At 32.8% G+C, this 25,824-nt stretch overlaps 1 pseudogene; it reads right to left on the bottom strand.

Annotated features, from left to right (window-relative positions):
- Positions 1–24,287: 24,287 nt before the first annotated feature.
- On the bottom strand, positions 24,288–24,736 carry LOC116421104 (annotated as a pseudogene).
- Between the last annotated feature and the right edge of the window lie 1,088 nt (positions 24,737–25,824).

Below are 25,824 nucleotides of genomic sequence, written 5' to 3'. Positions count from 1 at the left end.
AAATAATTGACATTTGAGAAAATTTCTGCCCATTAAAAACGGGGAAGGAAAGAGAAAAAGAAAAAGTAAAAGGGAAGGAAGGAAAAGACCCAAAGGGGGAGGAGGGATTATAAAGGGGTAAGCATCGTATCAAGAGGGATACATGTTTAAAAGGGGAAAGAGGGTTGGGGAAAAAAAGTAAAGCAAACTGGGGGTTATTAGGATGGTGGAAATACAGAAGAATTCTAACCGAAATGGAATGGGATGAACTCCCCAAAAAGAAGGCAGATAGCAGACTGGATCAAAAGTCAGAACCCTACAATATTTGTTTACAAAAACACATTTAAACAGGGAGATACATATAGAGTAAAGGTAAAAGGTGGAGAAAACCATTATTTTCAGGTTATCAAAAAAGAAATCCTTATCTCAGATCAAGCAAAAGTAAAATTGATCTAATTAAAAAGAGATGGAAGTAAATCATCCCCCAAAGGGACATAAACAACGAAGCAATATCAATATTAAACATAATGACCAAGTGGATGGCTCCAACTTCCAAAGGAGAGTTAAGAGGTTAAAAAGAAATAGACAACAAAAACTATAATAGGGAGATCTCAACCTTGACCTCAGAATTAGACAAATCAAACCACAAAACAAATAAGAAAGAAAAAAGTAAATAGAATATTAGAAAAAAAGGTATGTTATCGTTGGAAAAATTGAATGGGAATAGAAAGGAATAACTTTCCTCAGCAGTTCATGGAACCTATTCAAAAATTGACCAATTAGGACATAAAACCCAAAAAAAATGCAAGAAAGCAGAAATTAAAGCTTTTTTTCGATCATGATGCAATAAAACCATTCAACAAAAGGGGAAATAGACCAAAAAGTAATTGAAACAAAAACTATCTTAAAGAATGATTGGGTAAGCAAAATTATAGATACAATTAATAATTTTAATTAAGATAATGAAAATAGAACATACCAAAATTTGTGGATGCAGCCAAAGGGTAATGAAATTTTATATCCTTAGAGGCTTACTTGAATAAAACAGAAAAAAAAGATTAATGTTGGGAAAACAAAAAAAAAAAACCAATTAAAACCCCAATCAAATACTGTTATAAATTTAAAATTAAAAGGAAAAAAAATTGAAAGTAAAAAAACATTAAACATTAGTAAAGAAGATTGGTTCTAGAAAAGCCAATAAAATAGATGTTTTTGGTAAACTGATTAGAAAAAGGAGGGAGGAAAATGAAATTAGTAGTCTTAAAATGAAAAAGGAGAATTTCCACCAATGAAGGGAAATTGAGAAATAATAAGGAGTTATTTTGCTCAACTTTATGCCAATAAATTTGATAACCTATGAAATGGATAACACCCAAAAATATAGATTCCCAGAAAAGGGGAGGGAAATTGTTTGAATAGTCCCATTTCGAAAAGAAAAGAACAGGCAATTAAACAACTCCCTAAGAAAAAATCACAAGACCAGATGGATTTCAGTGAATTTACAAACATTTGAAGAACAATTAACCCCAAGTTTATATAAATTTTTGTAAATAGGAATGAAGGGTCCTACCAAATTTTCTATGACGACATGGTACTGATACCTAAACCAGGTGGCTGAAAACAGAAAAAAAATTATAGACCAATCTCCTAATGAATAGATCTAAAATCTTAAATAAGATATTACAAAAAAGACAAAGAAAATCATCTCCCAAGATAATAAATGATCAATAGGATTTATACCAGGAATGCAGGTTTGGTTAATATTAGAAAACTATAATATAATTGGCCTCTTAATAAAAATTAAAAAACCATATGATCATCTAATAGATGCAGAAAAAATTTGATAAAATCCAAATCCCTCTATTAAAAACCTTGAGAGTATAGAATAAAGGATTTTCCTTAAAATAATCAGCAGCATCTATCTAAAACCATAGTACATTATGTAATGGAGACAAACTGCAACTATTCTCAATAAGATCTGAATGAAAAAGGTTGCCCACATCACCAATTTATTTATTAGAAATGCTAGCTATAGCAATAAGGCGAGAAAGAGAAAAAATAAGAAAGGCAAGAGGAAAACCAAATTTCACTCTTTTGCCGATGAAAGATGGTATTTAGAGAACCCCAGATTCTCCAAAAGTTATTAGAAATAATCCACAACTTTAGCAAAGTTTTTATAAAATAAATCCCATAAGTCACAAAATTCTTATATATCACTAACAAAATCCAACAGTCAGGTACAAAAGAAACCATTTAAAGTAACTATGATAATATAAAATATTTAGAATCTATCTGCCCAAGGAAAATCAGAAACTTTAGACAAAATTACAAACTTTTCACACAAATTAAGTCTGATCAACCAATTGAAAAATATTAAAGTTTTGGAAGGGGTGAGCAAAAAAAAAGATGAAATATTACCAAACAAATCTTTATTTAGGCTATACCAATCAGGGTCCCAAAAACATTTTAATGACCAAAAAATAACAACAAAGTTCATATGGAAAACAAAAGGTCAAGAGTTTCAAGGGAATTAATGAAAAAATCAAATGAAGGTTTGGGACCAGATCTTTATTATATTACAGAGCACAGTTACCAAAACTATTTGGTTTAGCAGAATAGATTAGGATCAGTGGAATAGATTAGGTTCAGGGATAAAACAGTCAACAAATATGAACCTGTCGAAAACCCAAAGATCCCAGTTTGGGATAAGAACTTACTTTTGATAAAAATTGCTGGGAAAATTGGAAACTAATATGGCAGAAACTAGGCATTGATCCATATTAATCCGTATACCAAGATAAGGTCAAAATGGTTTCCATGACCAGGCAAAAAATGAAAATTATTAATAAATTAGAGGAACATAGGATGTTTACCTTGACCTTAAGGGGAAGGTCTTTTATGACCAAAGCAGAACTAGAGATCAATATGATCACAAAATAGAAAATTTATTATCCAAAAAAAGTTTTGTACAAAAAAACAATCAGAAAGATTAGAAGGGCAAAAACTGGGAAAATTTTACAGTCAAAGGTTCTGATAAAGGTCTTTAAAATATAAATTAACTCAATTTATAAAAAATCAAGCCATTCTCCAATTGAAAAAATGGTCGGATATGAACAGAAACCCTGATGAAGAAATTGAACTATTTCTATCATAGAAAAGATGCTAAGTCATTATTAACGGAGAAATGCAAATTAAAAACCAAGATACACCCACACCCAGATTGGCTAAATGGGGAAAAAATGGGATTGTTGAGGGATGAGGAAAATTGGTTGTGATTGTTGGTGGGTTGTGAACGAATCAACCATTTTGGAGGCATTTCAACTATGTCAAAAAAGTTATCAAACTGTGTCCTTTGATCCACAGGGTTTTACTGGGATTATATCCCAAAAGATTATAAAGAAGGAAAGGGACCTGTATGTGCAGAATGTTTTGGCAGCCCTTTTGTAGTGGTAAAACTAAAAACTGTGGATGTCCATAGTTGGAGTGGTAAAAATTGGGTATATGAATTTTGGGAATATTACGTTCTGTAAGAAATGAAACAGGATGATTTCAGAAAGGCCTGGAGAGACTTACGAACTGATGCTGAGGAAATAAGCAGGACCAGGGGATCATTATATCTTAACAACAATAAATTATATGATGGCCGTTCGATGGACCAGGCCATCCTCAGCAACGAGCTCAACCAAATCATCTCTAATGGAGCAGTAATGAACTGAACAGCTATGCCCAGAAAAAGAACCTGGGAGATGACAAAACCATTACATTGAATTCCCAATCCCTATATTTATGCCCACCATTTTTGATTTTTCACAAGTAATTGTACAATGTTTCAATCTATTCTTTTGTACACAAAATAAGTTTTTCATGTTCTTATTTGTATCTAATTTATATTTAATATATTTAAATCTACTGGTCATCCTGCCATCTAGGGAGGGGTGGGGGGTAAGGGTGAAAATTGGAACAAGAGGTTTCAATTAAGCTGTAAAGTTACCCATGTTATATCCTGTAAATAAAAGGCAAAATTAAAAAAAAAAAAAGAAATTTTTTGAATGATATCCACTCCACAAAGTGGATCCTCATCAGTATTTTGTTGAAGTATATAAGATCTCCCTATCCTGCTCATTTCACTCAGCATCAGTTCATGGTCTCCAGGCCTTTCTGAAATCATCTTGCTGGTATTTAAAGAACTAAATATATTATATATTATATATTATATATATATATATAGTCCATAATATTCATATACCATAATTTATTTAGCCATTCTCCAATTGATGGCCATCCATTCTATTTCCAGTTTCTAGCCACTACAAAAAGGTCTGCCACAAACACTTTTGCATATACAAGTCCCTTTCCCCTCTTTAAGATCTCTTTGGGATATAAACCCAGTAGTAACACTGCTAGATCAAAGGGTATGCAAGTTTGATAACCGAGCATAGTTCCAAAGTGCTCTCCTGAATGATTGGATATATTCACAATTCCACCAACAATGTATCAGTTTTCCACATCCTTCCAACATTCATCATTATCTTTTCCTGTCGTCTTAGCCAATCTGACAGATGCGTAGTGGTATCTCAGAGTTGTCTTAATTTGCATTTCTCTGATCAATAATGATTTGGAATATCTTTTCATATTTCTAGAAATAGTTTCCATTTCTTCATCTGAAAATTGTCTGTTCATATCATTTGACCATTTATCAATTAGAGAATGGCTTGATTTCTTATAAATTAGAGTAAATTCTCTATATGTTTTAGAAATGAGGCCTTTATCAGAACCTTTGACTGTGAAAATGTTTCCCCAGTTTATTGCTACCCTTCTAATCTTGTCTGTATTAGTTTTGTTTATACAAACACTTTTTAACTTAATGCAATCAAAATTTTCTAGTTTGTGATCAATAATGATCTCTAGTTCTTTGGTCACAAATTCACAAGGAAACATCTACACACAATAGGAAGTTGTTCATGTGGTCCCTCATGTGCAGTATCCTATAGTTAGCACATGCACAGTGTACTATAGTAAGTCTATTAGGGTATATAAGGCTGAGAAAATTTTGAATAACTGGAATTCTACTTGACTGTCTACATGACTTTTGCCTCTTTACTCCTACCATGATCAGGACTCAGGCTAGTGTTCAAAATCCTCTAGTGAGCAGGTCTGAATAGATATTGTACCTCAAAATTTCCTGCCCCGATCAACTCTCAAACCCTCACCCAAAGATGAAATCTTGAACACTTTTATCAAATTGTCATTCAGTCTCCCTGATCCAATCTAGTGATGAGAAATTTACTGCTTTTTCAAAGCAGCCATTCTCAGGATCAAATAGGCTAATTATTTTTTAAAAAGTTATCTCTTATATTGAGTAAAGGGAGTATCTACCTCACTATAATTTTTACCCATATAGTCCCAAGTCCTGTTTTCTCATGATATAAAGAATATGTCAACTTTATCTTCTATATGCCAATTCTTCAAATATTTGAAGACAGCAATCATGTTCTATATCCCCACTTGTTGTCAAGGTTGAGGTTACTTACTTATTACTATTCATTTCATTTTCTTCCATGAATCCCAGTTAATTAAGATATAAAAGGACAGGATTGAAATAAATTACACTCTGGTCCTTTCTAGCAGTAAATCTGTGATTCTGTAGTTCTGTTAACCTCAGAAAGGAAAGGAAGCTAGGTAGTGTATAGACAGAGTATTGTCTCTGCAGTCAGGGAGACATCTTTCTGAGTTCAAATCTGGCTTTAGATATTTACTAACTGTATGATCTTGGGCAATTCACTTAACCCTGTTTATCTCAAGTCCTTACCTATAAAATGCACTGGAAAAGGCAATGACAAGCCCCTCCAGTATCTTTATGAAGAAAACCCCAAATGGGATGATAACGAATTGGACTCAGATGAAAATTACTGAACAAAAAAAAAGAGAGGAAAAATGATTCTTATGATTGTACATGATCATCAGGAGGCCAGGGCACAGTCCTGGATTGCTTTTATTTTCCACCAATTGATTGATAACACAAAAAGCTTCATGACTAAGAACCTCTAATCTGTCCTAGAACACTATGATGTACAGCCCATTCCTGAAATTATTTTACCACATGTAAGGAAAATTCTAGGGGATTAATCACTTCTAAAGTTGGAAATCCAAGATCACTTTGACTTCAGAAGTTTAAGTCATCCATTTAGCAAACATTTATTCACATATAAGTTATTGTGCGAGTACTAGAGGTATAAAGATAGGTCTAGATACATACTGTTCCAGAAATCTTTTAAACAGATAACTTTGGGAATGAGATAAGTTCAAAAATATATTCAGCAATTTGATTAGCAAGGTAACATTTGCAGTTCATGGTGTGGTGAGGGAAAGAAGGAAGGAGTTTGGAAGGCAGTTGGGAGCAGAAAACCATCCCAGACATTGGGAATAGCATAAGCAAAGATGCATAGATGAGAAGGTAAAGGATAAGAAGGGAAATTAGAATAGTGGCTTATTAAATACATGAAAAGAAACTAGAAATAAAACTATTTCTATAAATTAAAAATATATTGTGGTATTCCTCTAATTTTTTTAACATTGTGTCACTTTATAGCATAAATATTATTTACTCAGTTGTGTAGTGAGAGAACAAAGGGCCTTAAATCCCAAGCTAAAATATTTTCATTTGGCCATAGAGGAAATAATCACTAAAGGTTTTTGTTGAGGAAAATGACATGATGAGATACAAGCTTTAGGTAGATTATTTAGGATAATTTTTATAAAAAATAGTTGGTAGAGAAGAAATATCTTGTAAGAATTCTAATATATTTGTAAATTTAGAGATGGAAGACAACATCTAATCTGATTCCTCCATATAATAGAAGAAAAATAAATTTATGCCCAGATAAATTAAATGAGTTGATTAAGTTAAAATAAAAGACAAGATTTTGATCTAAGACCTCTGATTCTGAAGCAAGTAGTACTCTATTGAATCTTAATAGCTCTTGGATAATAGCTAAGAGAAGTGAAAGTGAGGGCCTTAGAATAATAAACATATGAATGAAGAAAAGGAGAGAGTTGCAAAAGATACTATGAAAATAAAATCAAGAAGGTCTGACAATTGATTGAGAAGAGGATAATAAGAAGAGTGAATGAAAGAATCAAAAAAGAATCCATGAGTATGAACATATTAATGAGAAGATAATAGTATCATCAACCACACACACACACACACACAAAAATAGGTTCATAGTAAAAAATAGGTTCAACACAAAGGGTAGCTTTGGCAGGAATGTGGTACCTGAAATACTAATGGGACATATAAACAGAGAAGGATGTAATTACAACAGGAAGTCTAAGATGTAGGATTTGAATCAACAAGAAAAATATGTTTTTTGTAGAGCTACTTTCTTTGATTTGAGAACAGAGCAAATGAAAATAAGATTACCAGCAAGAAAACAGAGGTCAAGATAGAGAATTGTGTAATATCTATGATTTAAAGTTAAGAGTTAGATAAGAAGTCATCAAAAAAGGTCAAGAAGCAATTTTTTCAGAAGTAGAAAAAAAAACAAATAAATGTTGCAGAATGAAGGGAAAAGAGATTATTCATGAAGGATGCTCAACAGCATCAAAGGATACAGAGAAGTCACAATGAATTAGGATTAGGGAAAACCCATTGTGGAATGTCTGGGGTAGCTTTCTGGAGGATCTTTGGATGGGTCTTGGTCTTAGCAGGAGAGTCATTACGAGGATGATCAGGGATAGAGTCTGGAGTCTGGAGTCTAAAGTTTGGAGTCTGGAGCCTGGAGCCTGGAGCCTGGAACCTGGAGCCTGGAGCCTGGAGCCTGCAGTCCGGAATCTGAGCTCAAGCACACATTCACTCACTTTCTCCATTCTTCTCATTCCTTAAAATACCTTAGTACAATTACATCAGTACAGCATACTGAGCATGTGCCAACTGTGGAACCATTATATCACTATATCACACTAAGTATATGTGAATTAGAGAACCATTATCTCATCATCACACTGAGTAAACACCCTGCTGGTAAGTATCTTTCATACTTCAAGTATACTTTTCTCAGATCTCTGGCCCTCTACATCATTGGAATTAAAATTAAAAAAAATTGTGACAGAAATGAAGTTGTAAAGAGGTTAAATTAGGCTGATTGTCAGGAGAATAAAAAGTGCTGCAATGGATAAATTGCTGGCCTTAGAGTTAGGAAGACTTAAGTTAGAATTATGCTATAGATGTATATTAACTATGTGATCCTACACAGCTCACTTCACCACTCTCACTCTCAATTTCTTCATCTCTAAAATGGGGATAATAATAGTACCTAACTTCCAGAGTTATTGTGAGGATCAAAATTTGTAAGGGATTTCCAAATTTTAAAATGCTATGTTAATGCTAGTTATTATTAAGACAAACTTCCTAATAATTCACTAATCCAAAATGGCCTGCCTTTCCTTTAGAAATCTTCAAGTAAAATCTAGATGGCAATATGTTGGGTATGTTGAAGTGGGGATTCTTTTGGAATATATAATGCACTAAATGACAACTGAGTTCTCTTTCCACTCGCATATTTGATGACTCGGTGAACCTTCTTGGAGTTACAATATAGAAAAATCCAAAATTTCTTGTCACTCTTAGGTCACTTTTTGGTCCACGTGAGGGAGAATACAATCTATTGTAATGGGCTTTTACCTCTGAGTAGACATTTATTGCCATCTCAGACTAAAAAAATAAGGTACCAGTTTCCCTCAATTCTGCTGCTGTCTGCTTTGTGATCATCAGATCTCAACAGAAAAGGAGAAGAGGTCAAAAAAGGAAAAGACCTGACTGGAACAAGGATCCCCTTTATAGGTAGATCACATAGGAATGACTCAGTTCTCCATCAATTGACACCCAATATCAGGATACTTCCTTAACTTCTTAATGAAGATGTCAGTGTGAATATCCCAAATTTTCAATAGGACGGTATATAATCACATTCCCCCAAAAGGTAAGCAAACACCCATCCCTCAATTTTAATCACATTAATCCAGGAACTCTTTCTGTCGTTTTCCTATAATCATAAAGAGAAAAGGATCTAGTACATGTTAATGAAATAAGTATAGATGACATTTAAGAGTTTAGAAAGTTAAAGAGTGATTGGATGATAGTTTTTTAAAATGGTAGAAATATATAGAGGTTTTGATTTCATTATCTCTTCTTTTCTTTCTCTCTCTTCCTTGTTTTCATTTTTCTTTATTTCCCTCTTCCTTTATTTTTTCTTAGAACAGAAGAAATCTAAAAAAAAGTTCTATATATTTGACATAGAGCTAAAAGTGAAAGAGAAATAGAGAGAGAGAGAGAGACATACAGAGACAGAGAAACAGATAGACCAAGAGACAGAAACAGAAAAACAAAAAGATGTGGAAAGACAAAGAGAGAAACACACACACACACACACACACACACACACACACACACACAGAGAGAGAGAGAGAGAGAAAGAGAGAGAAAGAGAAAGAGAGAGAGAGAAGAGAGAAATGCCACACACAGAGAGACAGACAGAGAGATTTTGATAGGACAGTCTTTGTGGAGATGACACAGGTGGACTGTGTCCACAGGTTCGTGTTGACAAGGAAAAGGATCACCATCCTCTGACCCTGAAGTGAAAGGTAGCAATGTCAATTGATATAGAAAAATCATGAGATGCTGAATAAGGAAGGTGAGGGAATTGATGGTATTTGGCATCAGTTTTGAAGCAAGGTTGTCTTATGGTGCAAAATGTTTCCATTGGATTCATGAATGGAAATATGTTTATCTGTTACCCTTTGCTATGAACTCATATTGTTTCTAGGTTTTAATTCCACAAAAAGAGGTCCTAATAATGTTTTGTTTACATGTAACCTTTTATTTTGTCTTTAAAATCCTTCTGGTATATATGCCTAGTGAGATTGTTAAGTCAAAGGGCATGTAAATTATAGTAAATATTTCCAATGTAATTTCAAATAATTTTCCCATGTTGCCATGATTCCAGGTTATAAAGAAGTAGATGAATTTTGAAAGAAAACCTGGAATAGTCTATTCCTTAGGGAATGCCAAAGCTTTGTTGTTTTGTAGAAATAAAATTGAGTTCGTAATGGGTTTGTGATAGTAATTTTTTTTTTCTGGGCAGGAGGATCTATACTTTAGAAAATAATAATAAGTTTAGTTCTGGTATTCCCTCAAAGGTTTACATTACTATTTTTAAAATTAATTTTGCATAAGGAAAATAGCAGCTTCGTTGTACTTTAGACTCATTTTGAGTTTGTGGTCAGCTAAATGCTTTCCATATTTTTTATATAAATATCACATATAAAAGGCATTCACCATCATTTTAATTTATTTTTAAAAATAAATATACAACTGAAATTATTTTACCTTGTTAATTTGGGGTGATAATAATTTTGTTTGGATTGTTCAAATCACGATTCTGTTTTTGTACTACTAGATATCCCTCTCAATTTTATTTATATATGGATTTGAAGAACCTATGTCTCTTCCAGTCCTTAGAAATATGTTTAACTACATTCCAGGGACAAGGTTAAGTGCAGAGAACTATAGTACACCACAACTGATCACTCGCCAAATTGATAGCAATCCATTTATGATTACATTTTGGTATAATTATTCTACTATGCAACTCACTACTTTATTATCATATTCACATCTTGTCACTTACCCACAGAATGAAAGAATCTGTAAAATTCCTCACAAAAAATTGGCCTTTTTTCTCTTTATATCTGCTGTCCTAACAGTTTTATTTAAACTAACTAGTTTTTACTAATCTCATGCTACTTCCTACAGAATCCCAATATTTTAGCTGTCCACAAATAATTTTTTTAAGACTGCATTTAAGAATTTTTCTAAGGATTGAAATCAAATGCATTTACCTATAATTTTGGTCATATATTCTCCATCCCACTATTATTTAAATTTTTTAAAAATTTGGAATAAAATAATTCCTCCTCCCAGAAATAATCAACAATGATTCTCTAATAATATTTGTAAACTCTTTCTGAGACTAGTGAATTTACTTTTTTTTAAATAGCTATTTCTGTTATGTAGAACCCATACATGCCCAGGAGCAAAATAAATAAATTAACATGATGTATATTTCCTCTGGTATAGTGGCTTCTAGGATTGGTCCTTATCTGATGACTGAGAACTGAGGGGGAAAATGGAGAGAGAGAAGATGATTGAAGAGAGAAAAATGACAACTCTGATCCAATGTACTAGATGGAAAATAAGTGTACCCACTGGCATTTCAGTGATACACATTATTGTTCTTGGCTCCTCTTTACCCTCCTTTCTGAAGGAGAATTTTTCAGATGGACTCCTTCAATCTTACCTTTGAGCTGTTTGAAAGATTTATTGCTTCTCAAATGTAGCCATTTAGCAAAGTTGATGTATGGAATTAAGTACATAAGCAAATTTCCAATGATGTGCAAATAGATCAAGGGGAAAAAAAATGAACCAATAATGTAAGTCACTAGGAATGTAAACTGAAAGAAGTTCTTTATGTAAAAGGTGAAAGGTTCTTTTTTTTTTCTTCAGTATTTTAACATATTGAAAAGCTTGTGCGAAAGCCTACATAGTGAAAGCCCTTTGATAAGCATAGCTTTTTTTTTTTTAAAGCTTCCTTGACTGCTCTATATATTATTTTATCCTTTTTAAAAATGTTTTTGTTAAAACCTCCAGACTAAGTGCCTAGTTTGGTATTATAGCCTTATTGTTATGAACATAAATATATAAGTACAAATTTCAAATAAGATTTGGGTACGATATATTTTTAGATTTTTTAGTGTCTGAATTTCAAAGCTGGTTCATGCTTATATTTCCTATAACCTATTTGAAACCTCTACAGGTCTCCCTCTTGGTGCAAATATCATAATACATGTTTGAATGTATACAAAGAATCTATGTCTTCTGGTTGTAATAAAATCATCTAGCAAGGATTTTCTTTGCATAATTCTTAAGGATTTATATGTTATTTATGTGTAAAAGAGGAAAAGGGACTTTTCCACATGGCTCTATGCATAAATTACATTTGTATGTAATTCTCTTATTCTCACTCCTCTATATGAACACTCCTACCCTTTGCTCTCTACATATGTGAAGAGGGCTGTAAGCTAGAGAGAAGAGAAGATATTATATAGATACTTCAGGGATTTTTTTTTTCCTTTCTTTTAACATGAATAGACAAGGTATAGTATAATGATTACCTGTCTGTATTCATAAAGGAAAGCAATGTGGAGAGCTTAAAAAAAACTGGGTGTGGAATACACACATGATGTACATGGAGAAATATATGTCTGCATATATAGTACAATATGCATTAAATAGGCATGTCATAATGCACATATATAGCAACATATATGTGTATGTATACCCACATAGAGACACACATATGTGTTTATTTAGAGCTAGAAAGATCCTTAGAAGCCATCTAAGGAAGCATCTCTTCCTCCTCACTCTGGAAATCATGAAATTGAGACCTGAAGGAGTTAGATGACACCTGCCATAGTAAGTAGAAGGTAAACTCATTAATAAAAATCCTAATTTAATCCTAATCTTAATATGATCCCTCATTATGGTATGGTATTGACTTTCGGTTCTCAAATTCTTAACTGGTTTTTAGCATAGAACACAAACCCTAGAAGATCCTACTAAATTATTCTACCAATTTCAGGTTGAAAACTCTCCACAGTAATTTGTGCCCCACTTTTGCCCTTTTTGGTCACAGAATTCAGGTAGATCATCTTCTAAACTATTGGCAGATTAGAGTCTGAATATTGAAGGAGGAATAAACACGGTTGATGGACAATTTAGAACAACATTAATAACTAAAATTTAAATAGCATATTAGCAACTAGATGATGCACTTATAGAGATCTTGAAGTAAGGAAGACAAATTCAAATCCAGCCTTCAAAACTAGGTATGTGACTTAGGGCAAACCATTTGATCCTATTTGCCTCAGTTTCCTCACGTATTAAATAAGCTGGAGAAGGAAATGCTAAACCATTCCAGTTTCTTTGCCAAGAAAAAAAAAATGGGGTCACAGAGAGACAGAAATGCCTCCACAGCAACATAGAGCAGATTAAGGTTTATAAAGGAGTTCCACACCAAGATTTTTGAGGTAGATATTACATATATTTTTGTTCTCTTCTTTCAGATGAACTCACTAAAGCTTAGAAAGGTTAAGTGAATTATTTGCCCAGGGTCACACAGCTGGGAAGTGCTGGAGTTAAGATCTGAAGCCTTTCTGTAACACTGAGCCAAGGTTAATTTAGAAGTAGTGAAAGTTGGTTTTGAAAGTCAGGAATGCCTGTATCTGACATATACTGATGATTAAATCCCTTAACATTCTTAATGTCCCAGTTGCAAATGAGTTGCTGATTTGCAGTCTTTTTTGGTGAACAGAATTTTCTACACCAGAAGTTCCTTATACTCCTAAAAGCACAGGAGAGCTCAGAACCTTGCTTTAATCAGCTAAGAAAACAGTCATATTAAATGCACTTGGGGATGCATGCATACACAGAAACACACACATGCACCCTTCTTTTTGGATTAGATTTGTAAATTTATTGATGTAGGGATTTACTGAAGAGAAAAACATGAATGATAATGATCATCCTCTCTGCAATTTATGATCTTGGAGAGTTGTCTGAAGAACTGAGTGGCTGAGTGACTTGTCTAAGGCAGGACTTGAACTTCCTGTTTGAAGCTAGCTTTCTTTCCACTAACCCTTGTGGTTTTTCTTTTATATACACATACGGGGGATTATATGAACATATAGGTATACATACATCTGTGCCTTTACACAACTGTATCCCTATATAGGGATACAGTTGTGTAAAGGCACAGATATATACACTATGCAAGTGCATAGTGTATATATACATACACCTATATCTATCTATCTATATAAATACACATAAGTATCTCAAGACATGGATTTGAATCTCTCCTTAGACACTAGCTATATGATTGTATGTGTCATTTAACTTCTGTTTACTTTGATTTCTTCAGCTGTAAAATGGAGATAATAATAATAGTACCAGCCTCACATAGCTATAAAGTATCTGGCAATATAGTTTGTATATGCACATATGAATAGTACATATGCATATGCATATATGTGTGTTGTGTGCAAATACATGTAATGTAATGTATTATGTATCTATTACCTCTGTGTGTGTGTGTATATATATATATATATATATATATATGCACAAATGTGGGTATATATTTATGTATATATATATATATATATATATATATATATATACACATATGTCTCTCTGTATGGTATATATATGTGTGTGTGTGTGTGTGTGTATAGTTAACTATAGAGATTGTATGTTCTCAAAGTCTAGACAAGAACAACTTAAATTATGGAAAATCTTATCAAGATGGTAAAGCCTCAAATAATATCTAGGATTGGACTGTATGTCTATCTTTTGAGAACCAGCTGAGCTAAATTTCAAAGATTTATTAATAAGCAGATATTAAACATCTACTTACTATAAGATAAGCAAGACTCAAATTACAAGAAAATCCTTATTCTTAAGGCTTTATCCTCAGTTGGTGATGTCCATATATAAGTATATACAGAATAAATATGAAGAAAATAAATGCAAGCAAACATAAAATAGCTTGGGAATGAGTATGATGGTCTTGTGTGTGTGTGTGTGTGTGTGTGTGTGTGTGTGTGTGTGTGTTTAGACTGAGAAATTCTTCTTGGTGAAATACAATTTGCCTGCTGAATGAAAATAGGCATTCTATGAGTTAGGGATGAGAGGGAGTTTTCCACTACGCAAAGGCACAAAGATGGGAAACAGAGTCTTAAACAATGTGGTCAATTTTATTCCCAGATGATGCTTTTTTCAGAATATTTCCAAAAAAACTATTGAAGACTTCAAACTAAATCATAAAGGTGTTTCAATCTGTAATTGTACTATACAATCAAACTAAAATGGTCTCCCTCTCTTTTTTTCTTCATATATTACACACCATTTCCTAATTTAGGGCTTTTCTATTAGCCATTCCCTAAAGCCTGTAATTCACACTCTCTTCATTTACCTCTTAGTATCTTGGTCCTTTTTCAAGATACAGTTCAATTACCATCTTGTACATGAAGTATTTCTTGATACATATCATATCCCATTATGATACTCTTCTCAAGTAAGGAGTCAAGAATCACCCTATGAGAAAAGTAAAATTTCCAGAGAATCTAGAGATTCCCTAGCTAGCAGGGTCTCCCATAATAAACTATATTTAGACTATCCATTTACATATACTTAACATGCATGGGCAACACATATCACAATCTGACTCTCCTTCACAATTCCCTGTTTGTAATGTGTTTCAACCTCCTTAACTCTACCATATATCTTCATTTCCCTGAATGTGATTTTCAGAGACAGTAGCTTCTATGATTCATAGTCATACAAGTCTATTACATACAGTAAAATTATTCCAGGAAAATGACATGATATTATGAAGGTCATAAAGAAACTAACTCCTGAGAGCTAAATATGAATTTTTAGCCCTGATTAGTAGGATTTAGTTAATCACTAAATGAATTTCTTTTTAAAAATTTAATTTCAGCATTTTTATTAAACATGTTTGACATCATGAAAGTAAAGCAAAATCAATGAAAATTAAATATTCACATTGCCAATAACTAAATTTCAGCTTGAGAGTGTGTCCTTCTGCTGTGGTATGTAATGAGTATAAGATCATTATTTTATGTAAAGCCAAAGTGTGAAGGTATTATTAAAGGATCTGCCTTTCAGAGTTTCAGTAGCATTTCTCAGCACGGCAAAATGAATTGAATTCTGTAAGGGTTTTAGCTCAGGAATAATTTACCCAGTTTTGGAGAACTAAAGGCCACATCAATGGTCAAATGTGCTATATGTTATATAAATTGGACCTGAGGTTCAAAGACAGCTCAAGAGTTATCTCTGATATTTCTCCTCTGACTCCCCAGGAAAATCAAGAAAGCAGATGAGTTATTTCCTGATTTGTCTTGAGAAATACTTAACATGATTAAAGAAAAGGATTGGGGTAAAGTTTGGATATATTTCGTTCAAAGTACAAGAGCGGTAGCATTGTATATTTGACCTTGGTCAAGTCATTTAAGCTTTCTAGGATTTAGTTTCTTTATCTATAAAATATAAGAGTTAAATTGAATGATGTGTAAATTACCTTTTATGTCTATAGTTCTTCAATTTTATGATTTGTAGGAGCTATAGAAAAGAAAACTTATTCAGCTCTTTGAATTAGAGTTTTCAATTGGGTTATAATCATCACAAGTGAAAAACTTTCTAATATTCAAAACCTCTAATTTACTTTAAGATGAACAATTTCTCAGAGGAATCATCAGAGGATCCACTTAGTTATTCTGTTAAGTCCATTTATTAATGCTGGATTGGTGAGAACAAATGAAAATATAATGAATAATATATAAATAATAGAAGGCATTAAATGTAATATAATAACATAATTATTTATTGTTATATAATATTATATGATATCTAACCTAACACAATACAACATGCAATATATAATATTGAATAATATATGATTAATATAATATCCTATAGATAAGGATTCTAGATTGTTATCTATCTACATCTCTATCTCTATAATTATATATTAAGTTATCTTCTTTTCTTAGTTTTTAATTTTAAAAACATGAGTGATATTGGATTTAGGAATGCTCAGTTTATAGATCTGTCCCAGGGTCTTTCCTCTGTGATATGCTATTATAGAGCATCCCAAGCTATCATATGATTAGGCAATTACTTAACCAATTGAGAAGATTGTAGTATATTTTATTGACACTAGATGGTGCTAAGAGTAGCCTCCTCCCACTATTCCCTACCACTTGGGTTTAGTTCTCATACTAGGGTGTGGCTGAATAGGCTCCCAGGTCCAATAAAGTCCAAAAATAAGATCTGGAGTATGCCCATTGATTATCAAAAATAATAAATTCTTCTAACATATAGTATTGGGATCCTATCTTGTGGATCCATGTAAAGTCACAATCCTAATTCATAGGATTCAAAATTCACTGGCCATGTGATTTATTAAAACAGTCAAAGAATAATCAAGTTACCCAAATAGAAACTGAAAGATTTTTAAGTAGCAAGTTTCTGTATGCTTGTAGCTAGGGACTACTCCTTTCCTCACCAGCTATTTAGAGGAAAGGACAAAAGGGAAAGCACTGGCTAAATTTTTAAAATCCAGGAGATTGTTTCAGTGAATTTTTTGAGAAAATAAGGCTGGTGTGCAATGGAGTTGTATTTTGCTTGATTTACTGAAGTTGGCTCTGCTGGAAGGTGCCAGTCTTATATTGATCCTTCCCATAGATTTTGATTACTTTCAGTTCCTGAATCCCTTGAAGTTGTTCTCAGGTTTCTTTGGGGATACAACTACTCTGTTGGGCAAAAGAATTTTGATGATGAAGTATCACAGAAATAGAAATGTGACATATCTAGAAATATTTGCTTAAACTGAAGATCTGAGCTTCTATTAAATACACCAGAAGGATAAATCTTAGACTCTAGACTTATTTAATTCAGAAACTCCATTATATGTAAATGCTATATTTATAGCATGACTAAACAATATTTTCAAATTAGCTATCTAAGTCCTACCTGAAATTCTACCTTTTATAGAAGCCTTTCCCATTTAACTTTCATTCTATTATTTTCCCTTTATTGATTATCTCTATTTAATTCTGTATATGGCTTGTTTGTACATACTATAATTGTTTGCATGCTGTCTAATCTATTACAGTAAGTTCCTTAACAGTAGGGGATATTTTTGCTTTTCTTTTTTCCCAGTATTTAGCACAGTTCCTGGCACATAGTTGGCACTGAATAAATGTTTATTGACTAAATCTAGCTAACAAATAAGTTAGGGGAAGAAGACAATTTACAGAATTGTGTTTTAACAAGTAGATTGAGGATAGATGTTCCAGAGACGTGAGGCTAAATTGAAAAGAATATACTTAATTATATCATAAGAAAATGTTTTCTTTCTTTTCTGTTCCTTCCTTCCTTCCTTTCTTCCTTCCTTCCTTCCTTCCTCCCTTCCGTTTCTCAAATGTAGCTTGGCAATTAGACTATTTGTCACTATGCTGTCTTGCTAAATATAGCAATGTAATGACATTGGCCAATGAGAGCTCCTTCCTTGAAACATATAACCTGCTCTGTCTACTGACAAACTATGCGAGGAGGGTTGATGAGTTTGCTTCTGAGAAATACAAAAATTTGCATCAGAATGTTCTGCTTTCCCTTTCAAAGCATATTCAGATATTGTATAATTGTTATTATTACTAATATTATTGTTCTGTTTGCTTAGTGTAATCCCTTCAAGGAGTTTGTGCTTTTCTAACTATTCCTAAAATCTTTTTACAAGAACATTATGGACAAAGAATTAATGAAGACATCTTGAACCTATTTCTATATATATTTTTTTCAATTTAAATCATCTCGAGATGTTATTCACCTTTACATATATGTATATTGATATATCTTTATATTTATCTGTGTTATACATACACACATTATTTCATAATATTAAATTATTTTGGGGGGTTGGCTGCTGAACCAGAGCTGAGCAACCAAAGAAAATGCTTTCATCTACCTCTGTCTCTTTTTGTATTTGTTTCTGTGTCTGTGTCTGTCTCTTTATCTCTATCTCTGTCTCTCTCTATTCTGTAAGTCTTCCTTTCTTTCTTGCTAGATGGGCCAAGCATGCTGCAGGTCTCAGATTGGGGAGAGAGAACTCACTACAGTGACTTACTCTCCCCACCTGTGTGGGCATGAAGCCAGGAGCAAACAGTTATTCTGTAACTTCAGCCTGCCTCTGTTGTGTCTATGCATTTCTGCCTTAGGTGAAGAAGTAATAAAGACAGAACAGACTAGACTACAATTTGTGAGCTTTTAAAATTTTGGATAATACCATTGGTCCAAACATTGTAATTCATGCCAAATTTTTAGATAGCAGATCTTGGGGGAAAATTGAAGCCCCAAGTGACCTACTTAATCTACTGCAGCAGTGGATTGTCGGGATCTGAGACAGACTGAATTGTTCATTTGTTGTATCATAGTTGGGGAGGTGAGTAGGAGTGAAGAATGAATGCTTTGTTGCAATACCATTAAGTTTGAGGTTACACTCCCAGATACAAAAATGGGATAGGGAAGAGTGTGTCTCTAGCTGGAGAACATGGATATTTTGTATTTTGAGCTCTTGCTACTCCCTTCCTTCCTCTCCCAGTAAATAAGTTTCTGTAAAAGCTAGTTGCTGTGTATTGATTAATTGAACCAGAGCACTAATCTCTGTGAATTATACTGGGAAAAAAATAAATCAAAATGAGTTTAGATCATTAGAAAAATAACTTCCAAATTCTCAGTAGTACTCACTGAATCCTGAAGGAAAGATAAAATCTTGTTCTGGGAGATATCAGTTATCAGTACAAGTAGTAAATATGATTCAGTTCCCAGAAATATTACATAAAACTATGAATAAAAATAACATATAAGGTCAGAGGCTATTCAGCCCCTGTTGTGTTCCTTACAATAAAACCAAAGAAGAAGAAAACAATACATTTTCATCCAATCCATCTCATGAGGTTTGTATTTCAGTTCTATTATTTCTAATTTTAAAAAGGATACTATGGATCAAGTATCAATGAATTATTATAAGGCCACCTTGAACCTCTATGGTTTTTTAATCTAAACCAAATCTAATCTAAACTAAAATAAAGTTTCAACCTCTTTGTGAAGTATATGAGTATATCTTTATATTTTTTATACTAATTTGATTGAACTTTATATTTTATCTTGGGCTTCTAAATTGAACCCAATGATAATTACATTTTTTGGATTTATAAAATTTTATTTTGATACTTTATTTTAAATTTTCTTTTCTAATTCTTTCACCATTATAACTTTCAAAATTTCAGATAAAAACCAACATATTTTCTATCATTGACAACCAAATGTACCAGAGATCCTGCTGAGAAATTGAATCTTCCTAGAGGATCTCAATGATTTCAAACAAGACCTAAGGTAGGTCTTGACATTAGTGATATTACTATTTGTAATAGGAATAATTTACAATATGAATTTTGAAACTGAGATTATTCCTAAATGATTTTGCATGAGTTCTTTTTAAAATACTTTTACAAACTTATAGTAAGGATCATGGAGAAGTACCACCAAAAAAAATCATTTCTCCTTACTAAATATATATGCTGCCATAGATTTCCATAGGTCCTTGTTTTTAGAAATTCTTGCAAAAAAAAAAAATTGTCTCAGTGGTACTATCCAGATGAAATAAATACCTCTTTTCCAGGTTTTTATATTGTGGGAAACTTACAAATAAGGACCAGGAATACCAATTTTGTAGTGATTGGTATCTGGTACTCAAGAATTGCTGATAATTATCTTGTGGAGTCTCTAATGGGCACATTGGGTGCCTGGCCTTCTCTAGTTCCGAAAATTTGTTATGGTTTTCTTTCTAGAATGCACTTGCCAAGGCAATGTTTATGCCATATGTTTAGTTTTTATACATGTGCTGTCAAATTTGTCTTCTCAACTGCTCTTGGCCCAATTCCTCCCACCCCCACCCCTACCCTTTGACTCTGATTGCTTCAGAGTTTAGTGTTCAAGAGAAAGATTTATGAGTAGAAAGGGGGTAATCATGGAGCCAGTGAATATTAGAATGACTAATATTAAGATGATTAATATTTACATCTAAAAATCTGAAATGAAGATATTTTTGATATGTAATACAGATTATAATAAGTTTACCATATCAGATCAATAGATATTATAGAATAATGCCTCACCAAGTGATTGTAAAGCTTTGTGTAGTGTCAATGTAAATAATTCAAAAGATAACAGCTTTCTTTACTTCCCTTAAAAGCTTATTTATAAATTTCCCCCACATTACTTTTTTTCCTTCCTATATAGGGAGTCCTTGCAATCCACAAAGTAAATAATAGGGATTTAAATTTTTTTCTCATGCATATTTGCACAATAGATGGTTATATGTGCTCCGTTAGAGCATTTTGTGTAACTACATAATTACAGGCCTTTCACAGTGCACATTATTAACTTGATAGTGCATGACAACTTCAAAGCTGTCACTTTGGACCAGCAAGTAAATATTCACATGGTATTTTTCAACTCCTGGTCTTGAGGAAGCCAGGCAGTAAAGGGGCAACTAATATAATCCTGGAGATGAATGTACATGACAAGAAAATAAATATAAATTGAAAATTTCAAATCATCATTTACTTATTTTTAATATCTAAATTTGAACAACATAAAGGAAAGATCAAAGTGCACTTTTCACTTTCCATGAAATTCCATCAGGAAGAGGAAAATAGGGAGTTAATAATGGTGTTGTGCTTTGAAGAAACAGAGGGATTCTCAGAGAAGATAAGAGAGAGCATTATTCCAGACAGTAAATACAGTTTGTATGAAGAATTTAAGGTGGGAAGTAGAATGCCATTTCAGATGAAGATTTTATAAAAGACATTATGGGAAAAGAGTTAAGGAGCACACAAAAAGGCAAAATTCCTAAATCTCAGAATTTGAGAGTTGAAATAAACCTGTGGCTATCTATTCCAACACATACACAAAAGAACCTTCACTATAATATACCTAATAAGTAGTCATTTAAACTTTCCTTGGAGACATCCAAGATGGGAGAACTCATCTCCTTAAGGCAAATCATTCTACTTTGGACAGCTCTGATGAAAAGGAAGTTTTCCTAACATAGCACCTAAATCTTATTCATTGTAACCTCTCCCCATTGCTTCTTATTTCTGCCAAGTGTAATATCTTATCTCTCCATACATGACAGTTTATATAATTGAAGAAAGTTGTTATCTCTGCTAAGAATCTTCTCTTCTAGGTTATTGTTTTTTCATGTGATCTTCATATGACAAACAATCAAGGTCTTTCAGCCATTTTTGCTAAAGTTTAGATACAAAAGGACCTAAACTGCTTAGAACATTGTGATAATTTTCAATATTAATTTGTAAATTTTGTTTTCACACCTCTACATTTCCCAGTATATCTTTCCATCTCTTCCCTCTTCTAATGAACCAGGTTTGATAGTCCTCAATATTCTTTAGCTTATCAATATCCTTATTAAAATATGATAATCAAAATGAACACAATACTTCAGAAAAGGGAAGGAAACAATGGATCTATTGCCTCCCTATTCCTAGCAGTTATATTTTTCACTGTAATCCAAGTTCTCATCCCCATTTTTGTCTGTAAATTCACATTGCCAACTCCTTTGTAGCTTCTAATTCACCCCAAACCAGGAGATATTCTTCAGAACAATTTCTAAACATTTCTCTTCCATCTTGAATTTGTGAAGTTGATTTTTGTATTCAAATCTAAGGGTTTACCTTTGTACCTATTAAAGATATAATTGGCCAAGTAGATGGAGGGTAGTACTTAGAGTTGGGAAGATTTTAATTCAAATTCTACCTCAGAGATCTATTTACTATGTGATCCTGGGCAAGTTTCCTCAGATGCAAAATGGGGATAATAATAGTGCTGAATTCACGGGTTATTATGAGGTTCAAATGAGACAACAAATATAAAATATTTTATTAAAACATATATTAAAGTACCACATAAATACTAAGTATTAAAGTGCTTTTTTGTTACACACTATCAAGCCAAAAATGTTCACTATGAAAGTCCCATAATTATTTAGCTGCACAAACTAATAATAAATAAATGTATTTTTGTTGCTAATTTTGATTATATAAAATTTAAAAGTTTTATGCAAACAACATTGATGCAACTAGAATAAGAAGAGAAGGAATCAATTGGGAAAATATTTTTTAGCAAATAACTGGGATAAATGTTTGCTATTTAAGTAATGTAGTCAACAAATGTTAATGAATAAGAATGAAAACCATCTCCCAACTGATAAGCAATTTTAAAAAGAAGAAGCATAAAGCATTAATACATATCACAGAGTGCTTTAATTCATTAATATTATGGGAATTTTAAAACAAAACAACTCTGAGGTTTCTTCTTATTTTCAACAAATTGGCAAATGACAAAAAAGGGGAAGAGTCAGTATTAAAAGCAAGGCATGCTAATTCTATATTGGAGAAACTATGAATTGCTCTACCTACTCTGGAAAGCAATTTACAAAAAAAAAATCAAAGAAAATTACTTAATATTTCTATTCCTCCACCTATACATATTACAAGTAAATATATATTAAAGTGATATAAATGATAAAACACTCACATATATCAAAATGTTTATTGTAGCATTTTTTTAGTAGCAAAGAAAAGGAAACAAAACACATATTTATTGGTAGAGGAATGGTTAAACAAGTTGTGATGCATAAATGTAATGGAATATTGTGGTTATATAAGAAGTGGCTACTATGATGAATTCCATGAAGCATAGGAAAACATTGAACTGATAGAAAGTAAAATAAGCAGAAGTAGAAAAATCAGTATAAGCAATGAATACAACAATCTAAATGGAAAGAGCAATGACAAACCAATTGAAAATGGCTTATGAAAAATTATAAAAACCTGAATTTTTACTGGCAAAATGACCAAAGTACCCCCTTCACATCTTCAGATCTTCAATCTTCAAATATTAGAAGGCAACTTTCAGAGAAGGAGACTACTGGTTGTGACAATGATGTGCAAAAATCAGTTTACCAGCTTTGTAAAAGCTGGTTATTTGATATTATTATGTGTATGTGAAATGGACAAATATTAATCAGAACTTAATTTTTTGATTGTGTAGACTTAAAGAAGTGATTTAAAAATATATATATAATGCTGATTAAATCTTAAAATATGTCATACATTTTCAGAGCACTAATTGTTAAGTATTTACCAGGACACACATGAAAATGGATCACTACAGACAATATTAGAGTATTTTAATGTATTGGTTATTTATTTATTAATATGAAGATTGGCTCCACAGGAAAAAGATATATATGGAAATGTAGGTAATATAAAACAAAAATTATTGATAGATTTTTTTTTTTTAATTTCCAAGGCTTTATTGAATGGGATCAGAGTATTTAAGAAAATGATAGTTCCAATTCCTTTCAGTTTCCTGGTCATGAATACATGTTATACATGTATTCAAGAATGGAGCTACACACACACACACACACACACACACACACAGAGTTAATGATGAAGACAATCATAAGCATACCACAGTTACTAAAAAGAGTGAGTCCAATCCAGAACCACTTTTAAAATCCTTATTCATAGACCCAGTCATGAGTACAAGACTTATAGTCAACCAGCTATCAGGCTTAAATGTCAGACTAATCTCAGCACTTTTTACATAATCACTGTGGTGAATGATGTTCTTGCCAGCCTGAATGCAGACGTCCCCACTTATGGTGCCTGGCTTGGAATCAGCTGGGTTGGTCTTCCCTAGCATCACTCTGCCTGTCTTCACCACATTCAAGCCATTCCATGGCTATAACAGGCCTTGAGTTCATGTACTTCACAAATCCAGGGAGAAAAATGGCCTGTCCTTCAGGTCAGCATAGTGTTGTTTCAGTTGTTCCTCTGAAGCTCTAAGGAACTTCATGACCAGGAGCAGGAATCCCTTCTGCTCAAAACATTTAATGATGTTCCCAACCAGGCCCCGCTAGATGCTATTGAGCTTGATGGCAATAAAAGTTTGCTTGTGGTTGTCCATAGTCCAGGGAAGATCAGGAAGAAGCAGAATCAGGTGGCTGTGGCTGAGGTGGAGGTAGTAGATGGAGCCTGAAGAGTCTGCACTTCACACTGGAACTTACAGGGAAGAGATTGGACCCAGAGACAGAGCCCAGAGCCAAGATCCCAGCTGATTGAATATTTTAAAATATTTCTCCCAAAGCTCTAAGTAGTCAGCATCCTTTGGATCTACACTCTGCTATCTCCTATTATCTATCACTCCTAGCTTTACGTTAGTGTTGCTTCAGATAAAACTGAGATTCAGGAATGATCTTAGCTTAAAAAGGTCATGATCTCCCAATGTAACTGAAATCATCACCAGTTGTTCTGACCTATGTCTTTCCACTGGACTCTGAAGATTCTGGAGAAGAAAGCAAGGCTAATGACTTTGCATAACTCAATTTAATAGAAATCCAAGTCACTTGCAAGTCAAGACTTTACCTACCTGTCATTGATTCTCTTTGAGAATGAAGGACAAATAAGGTTACTTGCAAATGTGATATTGCATGCCATCTATATGTTTATCCAAGCCAATGAAAAAGATTTTGCATAGTACAAATACCTGCCATATTTCACTGAAGCAGATCTATTATGTTTACATTGAACCATTAACCATTTTCTGAATATATCTACCCATGCTGTTCTGAATTCATCTAATTGCATTATCATCTAAACCATATTTTTTCTCTTTCCCACAAGAATAGTATAAATTACAGTATTTAAATTTTTGTTGTAAACTAAGTAAACCATAATTACCATGTTCCCTTCATCTATTAGTTTAGTAACTCTGTACAAAAATGAATTTACCTTGGTTTGCCATGACCTGTTCTTAATGAAATTTTGCTATAACTTTGTAATTGCTGCCTCTATTTCTAAGAGTTCACCAGATGTTTCTTTAATACTCTGTTCTGGAATTTTCCTAGGAATTCAAGTCAAACTCACTGGCCCATAGTTTACAGACTCTTATATTCCCTTTTCTGAATATCAGGGTATTTGTCCTTCTGCAATCTTAAGATAGTTATAAAGGAATGACACTTCCCCTTTAATCCCATGGCTTCCATTATTTCCATC

This window comes from Sarcophilus harrisii, chromosome 2 (assembly GCF_902635505.1).
Source record: "Sarcophilus harrisii chromosome 2, mSarHar1.11, whole genome shotgun sequence".
NCBI lineage: Eukaryota > Metazoa > Chordata > Mammalia > Dasyuromorphia > Dasyuridae > Sarcophilus > Sarcophilus harrisii.
The sequence above is the reverse complement of the archived record's forward strand: the minus strand, read 5'-3'. Positions and strand labels throughout refer to the sequence as shown.